Below are 14,562 nucleotides of genomic sequence, written 5' to 3'. Positions count from 1 at the left end.
TTATATACATTATGCAGGCATGAATTACTGTTAATGCAATATGCCTTTCTTTTGCATCAGCACTCTTCTGATTATTCTGAGGATTAATGCTAGTGTGCCCATGAGTTTTAATAGCAAATATTTTGTGCAGTTTGCATTGCATAAATGTAAAATGGAAAAACTGAGGTATTTGCAGCAGGGTTTAAGATAATAAAATGATGGAACAAACTTATATAACTGGCAGAGGGAAAGTGCTTTGGGGAGAAGAAAGCTTCTCTGAAACGGTGATCTAAACAGAGGTTTCCATACTGTTCTCTTTGAATTACTATTGGTCTTAAGGATGTTATCTTTTCATGTCCATTGGTTCTCATTTTATACTGTTTCTTAAATATGGATAAAAGTATTCAGCGCTTTGATAATATTGACTGACTGACTTGACAGGAGGCCTGCTATCTCACTGTTAAGAGGAAAAATTATGCTCATAATTGGAACAGAGAAGGAGGCTGTCCTGCTGTATTTTCTTTAAAAGGTATTCTTCCTTAGAGTGATTAATCTCATCCAGCATTTATCATATATAAGGTAGGTGTCCAGTGTAGGCTAGTTGATAATTCTCTATAAATAATTAAGAGAATTTCTTTGATATATCTTCAGCTGGGCTCTGTCAGCTTCCAGAAGTTTCCTAGTAATGTCTCTTACCCAGGTCCCATGGAGACAACAGACATCCCTATGGGCTGTGTCTGGTTGGCATATTGGGCCCTCTGCTGTGCCACAGCCTAGCTGATGTGGCACACTCTGTTAGCATTTCTTAGGGTTGCATTTTAGGAACACGCCTTCATACTATGATTCCCTGCTCTGCTATGGAACATGCCTGCCCCAGAATGCATCACCTCATTGAGTGAGAAGCAGGGATATTAAGATGATATAGGATCAATATCGAAGCAATATTTTTAGCACTTTTAAGAGACACTTGAAGGTCCCACATCTAATCTACAAGAACACCTGATAGACACTTGAAAAGAACCTGTTGAATTATAAAGAATTACTTTTCAATTATTTTTAGTCACATTTTATCTGATGCTGTAAGTTATCGTACTCAATTTTTGCCTTTCTTGTTTCTTTTATGTTCATCTCTCCAAAACTATTCTCATGCTGTAAGTTTTTCTGTAGTGTCATGTATGGAATAAAGCTGAAAAAATTTTTGGTGGAATATTTGTGTGGGAAATGGTGCTCCAGTTCATATCTGCTTTATTTTAATGGCTCACGTATCTCCGGTTTTTCTGAAAACGTAGACATAACAAAAATAGGGCATGCTGATTTCAAGTTTTTACAAAGCGTACTCAGCAGCAGTTTCAGCATGGTATAGTTGGAGAATTGGGCTCATTGCCTGAAGTTGCATTTCTAACTTTGTATAGGTATTTGGAATTTCATTATCTTTGTGCTTTAAAAGCTATGCTAAAACCTTTTGTTGCTAAAAGGAGTTCACAGCAATGAAACTTTAAATACAAATCCCTTGAGCTACTATGTTAGTATCACCTATTGCACAAAAATAAAATTAAGTAATTGTAATAATAAAGCAAAGTTCTGCATGGAACAATGAAATTCTCCGCTGGTTTAAATCTGTTTTCTTGCGTTTATAGCTGCAAAATTTCTTTGTAAAATTATTTCATCCCTTCTTACTCCAGCATTAATATCTTCAACTCAACAATATAAAATTCAACTCTGTATTCTGAGGATTCAACGTTGTCCTATTTAGCACAAGTGATTCTGTTTTATTTTGAATCACCTGCATAAAAAATAACACAGACTGAATACTTTACTAGTACAACAAATTAATCAGAAGATATTCTGGATTTCTGTATTTTACATCTGTTTTTTTTTCCTGTTATCCTAATAGTTGTACATCTTCACAGAAGATTTAGGTTGCAAATGTTTAATAAAAAGCATTTAATGGGACAAGGGGAAATGGCTTTAAACTAAAAGATGGGAAATTTAGGTTAGCTGTTAAGAAGAAATTTTTTACTCAGAGGGTGGTGAGGCACTGGAACAGGTTACCTAGAGAAGGCTGGAGAAGATGTGGCTGCTCCATCCCTGGAAGCATTCAAGGCAAGACTGGATGGAGCCCTGGGCAGCCTGATCTGATGGCTGGCAATTTGGGTGTAGTAACTAGATTACTTTTAAGGTCCCCTCTAAGCCAAACTATGATCTATGACTCCATGTTTTTCCTTTTGCTCTTTCCTGCCAGAAAGTTCCTTTACTTTTGTACACACATCCATATTTTGCATATATATGCATGTTTATTTGCTTTATGTATGGATTATATACTATACATGTTATTTATTATACTATATACAAAAAATTATGCTTCAGAAAAATATATGATAGTTTCTTGCTTCTTAAATCAAATTCAAGTGAATCCTAGTTTGATGAAAGTCATGCAACTCTTTATCTGGTTGAAGTAATTTTCTAAGCTTCCTATGCTTGTCTTTAAAACATGCTTGAAGAGATTATCTTGCCTAAGTTTGGCTTTCAAATGTTACAAGTCTATGAGCAAACTGCCATCTAACCTCTTTATGGCAAAAAGAGTAAATAGCTGGCTTTAAATTTCTGTATTTTTATTAACTAAAAATATTCTAATGTGATTTAATGAATTGCATCTCATGAAGCTCGATCATAGAACTAAGCATAAGGGTGTTTTGTCTCTTTACATGATCATTCTATGAAGGCTGCTCTGAAAGTAATGCTTCCTATTTTATTGTGTTGGCCCATGGTGTCAGAGGTGAACAGTGGTCATACGGTGGTAGAGACCAAACCTTCCTGACAATATTCTGTTACATCTGTCATCTGTGCAACAGATGACAGCAGAGGAACAGTCTGACAAAATAATATCTGACATGGAAGAGTGTTTGCAATGAAGGTGTATCACTGAATTCCTTCATGAGGAAAAAATGGCACTCACTGATGTTCATCAACACTTGCTGAACATAGATAGAGACTGAACAGTGAATGTGAGCACAGTGAGGTGGTGGGTGGTGAGTTTCACTAGTGATAACGGAACAGTGGGTCATCTGCACTGGCTTAACTTTTTATGAACATGCAGGCTTTTGTTAATTGCTGGAGAAAATGCCTCGGTAATGGTGGTGACTACTAGCATTTTGAATGTGGGAATTTGCTATATCAAATAGTGTTCTTGTGCTCCTTACATCTTTGATTTTTACCATACTAGTTTCAATAGGAACTATTACTTTCAGAGCTACCTGTGTACTTTCTGCCTCAGATGAGATGGTTTATGAAGGCAGATTTGCAAAACAGCAATTACTGAAAGGTGAATTGAGACAACATCTCCCTACTTAATTTTCCCAAACCTGTTTAACCAAAATGGGCATGGGCTGTACTCCCATTGAAATTTTTTATTGTTAGCATTAAGATATCTGCAGAAGGACCACTTAGGCAAACTTCAAGTACAGAGCTACTGAACTCAAATTCTGCTCACAGCTCATTTACTGCTAGTAATTATCTTAACTGCATCTTCATATACATTTTCATGCTATATACTTTTTTCATCTTTGTGGATGAAGTTAATCAGTAGAACATAACAGTATATCTTTCTTCCATTTAACCCAGAGGAATAACTTGGATGTTTTAGAGCCCTAATTGTTACTATCAATTGAGACACTCACCAGATATAGGAAAATATTTAAATGTAATATTTGTTTACCTATTTTATTTTTAAAAAATCTGAGATGTTCTTGGATGAAATCAGAATTCTGTTGCAGAACGGTGCTGTTCTCTGAGACTAGTTAGCACAAGTTTTCTGTAACCGAGTAATTCTATTTCTCTGTGTTGTAACTCTTGCACATTAGGCTAAGAATTCCGTTTTTCATAATGAAATTAAATAAAATGATTACTTTTTTCTCCGTGTTTTCTTCAAACCATATACAGCCTTCCTTCCTGTTAACTGTACTTAGAATTCATGGCACTTTCATTGGTGAAGTGAGAAAGAAGTGACATTTAGTATCAGCTTGATTTGAGCACTCATATATAAAAGCTTTTAGCTCTGATTGGAATGACAATGGCATCAATTCCTACCCTTTGCAGAGCTTACTTTTCTCCTAAGAACTTTGATGAGTTCCTCTACACTTTTAAAAAATTACAAGGAAACTATAGAGGTAGTCTGGACAACTGTTTTCTAAAAGAGTATACAGGCATTTAAACTACTAACTCATTGATACTGACACAAAAATTTAAATCTTAGTCAAACCTGGAATTCCAGCGTTAGCCACTAATTCAGTTCTATGCATTTCAAGTCAATTTCTGGACTTGTTAACAGATGAACACCTTTATAGTTAGCTAATTCCTTTCTTCTATTGAGTTATTTTATTTCTGTGTTTGATTTACAGGCCTGTAAAGATAGCCTTTGCACAGTGACTATCTAGTGACTATTACACTTTAGAATTAGAAACAGCAATGGGCAAAAATTGTTTGGTGTGCAAAACACAAATATTTTTAAAAAGCTGTTTTTTCAACACGAGACTGCTATGTAGATGATTACTCGCTTCCCAAGTATATAAAAAGCAAAAAATTGGCTTAGAGATTTAAGTGTGTGTGGCAGCTGAGATACTGTTGAGTGTTAATCTTTAAAGGGCGCTCGCTCTTTAGTGTCATTTTCTATAAGTTTTATCACTGTGAAACCACGCAAAGGATTTCTAACATTATTCTATACTATATTCTATATTTATTTTGTGAAAGGGTCTGGTCCTTAACCTCAAATAGTTTTTTGTTGTTGTTGCTGTTTTCATTACTGCTCTTTCTGCTGGGCAACTGAGATTATCATGAATCTCTTCCCTAACTAAACAGAAAGCAAAAAACTTTTGTCACTTACGATTTCTATGATAGGAAACCAGAAAGGCTAGCTATCAAGAATCAGGTTTTATCGAGACAGCATTCATATTTTGAAGGTAAGAATAGTCATAGTTTCGTGACATTGTGGTTGTTTCAAAAATATATCAGTTACTTTATTCTAGCATTGAAACGTTAATATACTTTAAATCCGATTTAACAGTGAAATCTAGAATGTTCTTGCACTATCAGGTTAGTAAATTATAGTAGATTGAGTTTGTATATTCAGTTGTTGATCTTCATAAGTTCTAAGGTTTACCAGAAAGCAAAACATAGAGCTTCCCTCCAAGCAAGTAATATAATGCAAAAATATTGGTCTTTCTTCATGATAAGTAAACCATTTATTTTCAAAATGTGGAATAAGATGGATGAACCACCGCTTGGCTGATATGATGTGTGCATAACAAGTACTAAACTGATTTGGCCTTGTTTTGTAAATAAAATATACACTTCTGTCTCATTCCAATTTATTGGAGGGAGAGGAGGTTCTTTGAGATATGTGTATACCTGGCATGAGATTAAGAAGCAACGGCTCAAATGTTGGTCTAACCGGTTTATTACAAATCTTAATCAGGGAGATGGGGAAGGAGAGGCCGGCAACTATTATGAATTAGGGTGATGGGAAAGGGAAGGAGGGCAATAGGAAAGATAGGAAATAGGAGCAAGGAGTCTCTGTAGGAAGCAAGAGGGAGATAGCTACCACCATGGATCCAGCGTTGTTCGTAGTTCAGTCATTGATCTTCAGTAGTGGTGGGTCATCAGGCATTGTTGTTTCGTTGACGACGATGACTTTTCAATGGTAATACCAACTTATTAATCAGTCCAAAGTGGTCAAGTCAGCTCTCTTTGGAGTGAAAGCTCAAATCCAAAGTGGTTGATTCAGCTCTCCTTGGAGTGGCAAAGTTCTGGTTCTGGGATCTCAGCAGAAATTTCTTTGTTCCCAACTTCTGGGCCTTGCCAGCAGATAAGAAGGAGCTGGGATGCCCACTTGCATCCTATTTTTCACAGGATACGATGGTATCATTTCCCAATTTTCCCATACCAAGCTGGAGATATTTAGTCACAGGCCAGATCTTCCACCAGTAAACGCTCCTGAGCACTCTCTTCTGGAGGCAAACAGCTCTGAAAGAAGGTGCTTTCAAATGTCCACAAAGCGATGTTGGTAGTACCCATCACTTGCCTCCTCAATACATCAGTTAGAGTCTTATCACAAGGAATACCTCAGGAAGAAACCTTTGAGCCAGAAAACAAAGAAGGGTTCTCACAACTTCTATATCACACTAATATCAGACTTTCCCTAATATGAATGATGTTGCTGGGATAGCTACTCAGTATGCTCATTCCTTGACACAGGCAGTACTTGGAAACTGATGGAGCATTCCTTATTTCACATTGGATGTGCTTTGTTTGTTGGGAATTCCTAGAGTTTTCTCATTTCTATTCTGGCTTTCCTGAAGAAAAAAAACGTGGTGTTTATTCTGTGCAGTGTATGAGAAATGCTTGTCCAGGTGACAAATAATGTGTTCTGTCATGGTGAACTTACTGTGCATGCTTGAGCCATGTGTGCCCAGTTCAAGCAGAAAATTTCTAAGCTTCCTTGCGGTACATGTGGTGAACAGATGATTTATTCTTCCTTTTCCTATTAAGTCAAAATGCATTTATGAAAATATCCTCTCTATCCTTAAAAGCATCCTGAGACATTGCAGCATTTTCTGCAAAGAACCAGAGAAGAACACCACATTGGCAACTTCATGTAATAAGCTAGCAGGATCATCAATATCTTATCTTGATCATGATACTGTTGTGGTATTCCTTTATCATATTTGCATTAAATTCACCATCATAAAAAAGGTAATCACAACTGAAAAATATGTTGGAAATGTTAATTATTTAAGATATGTGATATCTTAATATCTTAATTAATATTAATATCTTAATATCTTGTATAAGTGCTTTCAGAACACACCACGAAGCAATATATAATTTCTTAATTTGTTTAGTGATTTATTTAAGTTTCTGAAGCTGAAGCACAGTAAAGCTGTGAAGAATTTTTCTTGACCGCACTTCAGAGCTTTGGTTGACAAGATGCAATACTTTTAGTCAAGCTCTGTCTTACTACCTATAAATACTTTTAGACAGAACACTCTATAACAGCCTGGTAAATTAATGTTGCTCTGGCAAAACACTTGCTGTTATGCAATCCTATAGCTATAAGCATTTATTATCAACTCTTTTAAGTTAGTGTTTTACTGTAGACCATTATTTCTAAACACTTTAAGAAAAATCTGATATATTAATAGCAGTGCAGTTTTTACTCTCTCCTTTCTTCTGTCAAATCACTTTTATTTCATGCCACCATTAAAAGACCAATTAGACTGAAAAAGAAAGTTTTCAGCACTTGTGAAATGACTTGAGATTCCAAATAAAATTCAGAGATAACTGTCCAAAAATTGAATAATATTGATCTTTAGAACCTTTGGCAATGGAGTGGGACAAATGCCCCGTGTGTTACTTCTATAATTCTTGCTTTGAGGAATTTTCTTCATTTGTCTTCCTTTTTCATGAGGTCTCCCCCTCCATTCTGCTCTTTCTTTCTCCTCTCCACCTTATGAGCCTCTTACTGCTAGAGTTTTAAATGTTTTCACTTGTAGCTGAACTAGAGAATACCAGGCTCAGCCCCAAGGCTGCAATGCTGTTTCATGCACAGACGTTAGGAAACAAAGTTGACCTTTTTAGCACTTGTTTCTACATATTTGAGTGCTATGAAAAATGAGCTCTGCAAATCATGATGACGCTTTTCTGCTTAATAATCCTTTTTATTTGTTCTCTGTTGATCAAAGCAAATACTTCGTTGGCTGTAACTGTCGAAAGATCTGTAGGTAGCTAAATTAGGGAACTACAGCCAGAGAGGCTACATATTTTTTGCTAGAAGAATCCTTCCTGCAGTTATAAAATTCTCAAAGATAACTGCCAGAATATTTAATTTTATCATTTTCTCATTGATAATTCTTAGAAATTAAATGAAAGAAAAACTCAATATCCAAACACTCATAAATTTGAGGGAAATTAAGACTATATATTAGAATCAACAGAAAAAGATCTTTCTGGCTCTATTGTTACCTTAATGGCTTCATATTAGCAACTAAGCTGTCTTCAGTTGACTGTTCTTTTCTATCAGAAAAGATATCTGAGTTTGGTTTTCAAACTTGAAGGGGACTGGCTCACGCACTGTGCAACATTGATTTCCTCATTCTTTCCTGATGACTTAGTTACCTTTGCAGAAATTATGACACACTCTCTAGAACTGAGAGCACAAAACCATATCTGTCAAGACAAAAGGTCTTGAGGTCAAAAGGTCATATTTGTCTAGACAAAAGATGTCTAACCAGGAAACCAGGGGTTCATGTCCATATTTTTCAATTAATATTTAGCTAATTCATGAAGAGCAATTTAAACAGCAAGGACTGAAAAGATCCTGATTTGATTATCTTATTTGGAATATGCTTGAGACTCGCTTTCAGACCTATGCTTGAATTTATTTACTGGAGACTTTTGAAAAGCTTGTGCTTCTGTTCAGAAAATGCTTTTGTTGTTCTCAATAGCATGTTGTTAAAGGACATGTTTTTAATTAAGAGAAAAGATTGCTAACTCTCTCAAACAGCTGAAGAAAAAAGGCTCAGACGCCTGAGAATCTGAGAGAAAGCACTACAAGAACTAAGCAAGGCTGTCAAATAAAAGGACAACAGCAGTACCAGCTCATGTAAACAAACCAATTATTTTCTATTTCAGAAAAAAACAATATGAAGAAATGTTAAGTTTATTTTTGAATGGCTTAAACAAGAGAAAAAAGATTCTCCTCTCCTCTCCCTGACAGTCAGAGTAGTTCTTTAGGAAGAGGCCTGCTCAGTACTTTTCTGTGATCACCCAAAAATTTCTTCTGGAGCAGCTAACAAGCTCTACCAATGTAGACTATCATGCCAGTCATTTAGGAGATACTGTAAACTCACAAATTCCTTACAGTTCATTGTACACAAGGATAGGCCTGGGATAGAGGTAACCGTGATAAAGGAGAGTTAAGTAGTTAAACTGGACATATATGAAGGAATGGCACTGAATAGGATTATCCAAGCACACTGAGGAATCTTGCTGTTGTCACTGTGAAGCCACTATCACTTTTCAGAAGTTGTGTTGCTCAGGAAATTTTGTCTAAACTTCAGGAAGCACTTTACTGTGTGGGTTGGCTGAGCACTGGCTTATTCTGAGCTCATGGCTCATTTGACTCATTCTGAGTCAAAACTGCTAAATTCTGCATGATCCTGAAAGTTATTTTCATCTCTAATGCGTCATCTCCATATTTAATTTCAAGATAATTGCTTGTTTTTATTTTGTCTTTAATTATTTTTAACACAGAAATAAGCCAGAATATTGCCTGATTTATTTAAAATGTGAATATTGTGAGTGTCAGTATAGCCTCTTGGGTTAGAAGTATGAATATATCTACTAAGAGTGTCAATTTTTCATGCACCTTTGACTAATCTCAATATTGTCCGCATGCAGCAAAATTTTTATGCATCTGATACATTGAAATTGGGTATTGATGATAGACTTCCAATCTCTTTTTGTTATAAAGAACATTATCTGTAACTTTCCATACTTCGCTATCTATTTGTCTTTCTGTGCTTAGGTTGTTATTAGAGATGAGAATCAGAATGCTGCTTACACAGTGAAGAAATCATGTCCACTTCTTGCAGTCCTCTCAAACCTTCTCTTTTTCACTGTCATGCAAAGGTGTTTCCTGAGAAGTTTCCTGGGAGCTCTCATCTTCTAATTTTTGCCTATTGGCTTGATCTAGTTTCAGATGCATTGACAATCTCCACAATGAAACAATGCCAAAAATACATATATATTTGTTTCAAAGGCAAGCCTTAAAAACAGACACTAAAATCTTTTTTTTCCCCTAACACTTTCCTTTGTTTCATACTGTGGAAATGAATACATTTGTTTTCTTCCTATATGCGATGGGAAAAAAAAAAAAACAACCAACAAAACACCAACAAATTAATAACAGTGTGCTCCCAAGGGTATCCTTGCTCAGAGCAGGTAAAGCAGGCATTTGAACACTATTTTAACTGCAGATATTGGAGATTAGGTGCAGTTGAAAGCGTAGAATTTATGTCATATTTTAGTTGTTCACTGCCATATGGACTAAGTCAACATATAACAAACTTTTGAGAAATGCTCTAAATGTACTTATTCCCCATTTTTCCTTATATTGGCACAGCATCAGCTACAAAATAATTGAAATCTAGAGTGTTAGCTGTTAGGGTTTTTTGTTTGTTTGTTTTTTGAAAGCCTTGCGTGTGTGTGTGGCTTCAAAAGATGGAAACTTCTCAGATGTTTGACACAGAATGACCTGGGATTAAATATATGATAAAACTTATGAACATAACTAAAGACTGATATCTTCTTTACCTCTCTCCTTCCCTTGAGTGACTCCAACTCTACCATAGGTGCTTAGGTCCAGATTCAGCCTGCTTATATTTAGGTTACTAATTTAAAAGCATAGCAACTTATGCTTCCCCTTTACTGAGTGGAGATAGCTATCTCAAAAGAGTGACAGACTCTATCAAAGCTAAATAGGGAAATTCTGAGTCATAAAAACAGTCTGGAATTCAGGACTTCCCACTCCCACATGAACACTTTATCACTGAAATACTCAGACAAGCTTCCCCTTGCTTGTTTTCCCTTTTGTTCAGTTATCCACTGTGCAGCAACAGGAAGAAGAGACTGTTTGCTCTCCCTGTAGCTCTTTGATAATGTTGTACTCCTACAATATATTTTTAAACTCCCTTCTTTCCACAGTTTTTAGACATAGATTTAGCCTTCTGGATGAGCATTTGTCTGCCTTTTCCTACTCTGCTTCCTAGAGACTATTCTGGAGACTGAAACAAGACAGTAAAAGGGTTTATGAACAATGATCTCTTTATTCACTTCTTACTCTGCAATACACTTTGTTAACAAGCTATGACTGCGCTGTGAATTTTCATATTTCAGGTGATGGTATTTTGGTTCACTAGATAGTATTTGTAGGAGAGAGGAACTGTGCTTTCTTAGAGATCAACTAAATAAGATATGCTGAAGAGAGGTGTCAGGAGCAGATGAAATAGAATCATAGATAGAATCATAGATCATAAAGTCACTTAGGTTAGAAAAGACCTTAAAGATTATCGAGTCCAACCATGACCTAACCATACTACCTTAACTCTAACAACCCTCTGCTGAATCGTATCCCTGAGCACCACATCCAAATGGTTTTTAAACAAATCCAGGGATGGTGACTCAACCACCTCCCTCAGGAGCCTATTCCAGTGCTTAACAACCCTTCCTGTAAAGAAGTGTTTCCTGATATCCAACTTAAACTTACCCTGGCACAACTTAGGCCATTTCCCCTTGTCCTGTCACCAGTGAGAAGAGACCAATCCCACTCTCACTGTAAGCACCTTTCAAATATTGAAAGAGAGCCATAAGGTCTCCCCTCCGCCTCCTCTTCGCCAGACTGAACAGCTGCAGTTCCTCCAGTCACTCCTCATAGAGCATATTTTCCAAGGCCTTCACAAGCCTTGCTGCCCTTCTTTGGGCATGCTCTAGCACCTCAATGTCCTTTCTGTACTGAGGTGCCCAAAACTGGACACAGTAACTGAACACAGTACTCAAGGTGAGGCCTCACCACTGCTGAAAACAGGCCTCACCACTACTGAAAACGCCAAAAGTAGAGAAATGGCTACTTGGGTCTGCAGTATAAGCAGAGATTGGAAATGTACTGAGATCTCAGATGACTGGGAAATTAAAGTATTTTTCATGTTCAAAGGACAGCGTAGGGTTTCCGCAACCCAGGAAGCCAGTAGAAGTTACTGAACCAAGGGTGGAGGAAAGGACACTTTTCTTTTTATATAGGCAAGGGAGTGGGAGGTCTTTTATGAAAAATAATAATAATAGTAAATAGTCCCATAAAATAAAAAATATCTCTACCTGAAGTTCACCATTTTGCTTTTTTTTCTAGTAGCATTAATGAGAACAATTCCCTTTGACATTATTTTCACTTTAAGAAAATAAATTCAGGCACATTGAGCTCACATCCCTAGTTCGTATACACTGTCATCATAAAACATCTTTTATTCTCTAATGTTAGTAAGCTGAGACAAGGTAAACCAACTTATTGTTCTTCACATCTATCTTGCTCCAGTCTATAGGAGGGAGAGGAGGTTCTTTGAAATATACGTATACCCAGCATGAGATTAAGAAGCTCAAATGTCAGTCTGACCTGTTTATAACAAATCTTAATCAGGAAAATGGGGAAGGGAAGGAGGGCAATAGAAAAGATAGGAAAGAAACAAGAATTGCATAAAGCAGGGATAGTCACCACCAGGATCCAGCAGTGGTCCCGCTGCACGCCGTTCTGAAGGTTTGAGGCAAAAGTGCAGGGGGGGAGAGCAGCAGCAGCATGACCGGCCCTGGGCAGCAAGCAGATAGCAGGAAGCAGCAGCAGGTAGCAGGCCCAGGAGAGTCCATCATCACACAGGCATTCCGTAGTGAGGAATTTGATGGCAGACACCTTTCTTCTTCTTCAGCATGCAAGTCTCAAGTCATGAGGAATCTGTTGTCAGAAATCTTTTGGGGGAGAGCAGCAGCAGCACAGCCAGCCTTAGGCAGCAAGAAGGTAGAGCACAGAGCAAGTCCAGGAGGGAGGGAGGTCTTGAGGCTTCCCATGTCAGAAAACCTGAATCTCATGACTGTTTGTCTCATTTTTATCCTTCTTCTTTTGCCAACGTGGCATGCCTGGGAGCTTGGATAAGAGTCATTTGCAGTACCTCTTGAGATAGCCATCTTCCTTGAGATAAGCCCACACAAAAGACTGCTTCCTAGCCATTAATCTGCAGCTTATCTCTCTCTCTGGCCTTGTCCATCTGAACCTCTCAGACAAAGGATTTTGCAACCCCTTGCCCAGGACTTGCTTGGACTTGTTAATCAGCAAGCTTTGAGGCAATGGCATAAAAGAATAATCTCTTCCAACATCTACTTGAGGTTTTCAAATTAGCGTGGAGATTGCAATGGGACTTTCATAAGGCAAGTCAGATACTTAAAATATGGTATGATGTGCACTAGCCTTACAACTTAGAAAGTAGTACCAACATTTACATGGAGGTGTGGAGGCTTATATAGATGTTTCCAACATGCTGTCAAGGATGAAAGTGAACATTGCAAGGTGACCAGTAACACTTAAGATCATATGAGTATACTAGCTTTGATCAAACTCAGAGTTATTTGTATTCCATTATTTAGCAGACAGAATGGATTTTCTTAATAGTTTCATATTCCTGTAAAGTATATTAACAAGTTGAGATAAACAGACATAACAGGACATAGGTTTCATAGTCATTGGCTATTATCCAAGCATTACAATCAATTTATCAATTATCTATCATTTATATAAATCTTTCAAGTTTTAAAATTTAGATATATTAACTCTAATGAGATATGAAATTCTACAATCAATAAGTGTACAGAGGTGTAAAATCAATTGGCATACAGAGTTTTAGGCTAAATAAGATTATTGCAATAGAAAGATAATAAGTGGAAAACGCTTACTGATGTTATAGGCTCACAATATTCTTCACAAGGCATGATTTTTAGGAAAAGATCCTTCTTCAGTGGCAGTCAGCACTTAAATGGGATCTAAGAGAGGTGGAGCCAGGCTCCACCCCTTCTGATAGCACAGGTGAATTACCTTCACCTGTGTTCCTGTGGCTGACTCATTGCTTGCCTCAGGTGGTCAATCAGAGATTCAGGCTGTGATTCAGCAGTTCCCATACAGATATATTATCATATCTCCCATAATTGCTTGCTGTATTATATGATTTTATAAAGACAGTAGTATATGTAGTAACATAAGTTTATGCTACTATTAGTCACATACATTCTTAATTTTGTATTGAGTTATTAAGAACCACTCAATAACAGCAATAACTGAGAAATTCAGAGTACATTTTTTGCATGTTATTAAATATCTTTTAATTAAGGCTTTGTTGCATGAAGGCTATTTGCTTAATATGGTAGAAATTTTTTTCCTAGGCAATATGCTTAGTTGTTGTCTTTTTATTTTTTTCAGTTTTGAAGTTTTCATTGCTTTAGTTCAAAGAAACTTCTGATATTTGTGTATGATTGCAATGCACTGTGAAATTAATTATATTCATCTTTTCACGAGTCAACAAATGCTCTCACTAATATCACATTAGAACAGAACAGGGCAATTATAAAAGCAAAAGCTAACAAACAACAAAAAGGCTCAGAAACTGAAAGTAGCTCTAAAAAGGCTCTTAATAAACTGGAGCACAACTTACTAATTTTGTCCTGTATTTTTCCGTATTTTCTTTGAGAGATATTGCTATTCATTTCTTTTAAAATCACTACTAATCTGATTTAATAGTTTTGTGATGAGCACATTTATGTGACGTCTGACACAGACACAAAAATATTTTTTGTTTAGATTTTCACAAAGTGAATTTTTTTGTGGTGGCTGTAGTTGTTACATTATTAAAAATGTGTAAAATAAACCAGACCCTTTTATAGTCATTGATGGATGTTTGGAACTGGAAAATTAGATACGACCTGGATGTTACAAAGTGGAAT

Source organism: Phasianus colchicus, chromosome 1 (assembly GCF_987193195.1).
Source record: "Phasianus colchicus chromosome 1, bPhaCol1.hap1.1, whole genome shotgun sequence".
NCBI classification, from domain to species: domain Eukaryota; kingdom Metazoa; phylum Chordata; class Aves; order Galliformes; family Phasianidae; genus Phasianus; species Phasianus colchicus.
The sequence above is the reverse complement of the archived record's forward strand: the minus strand, read 5'-3'. Positions refer to the sequence as shown.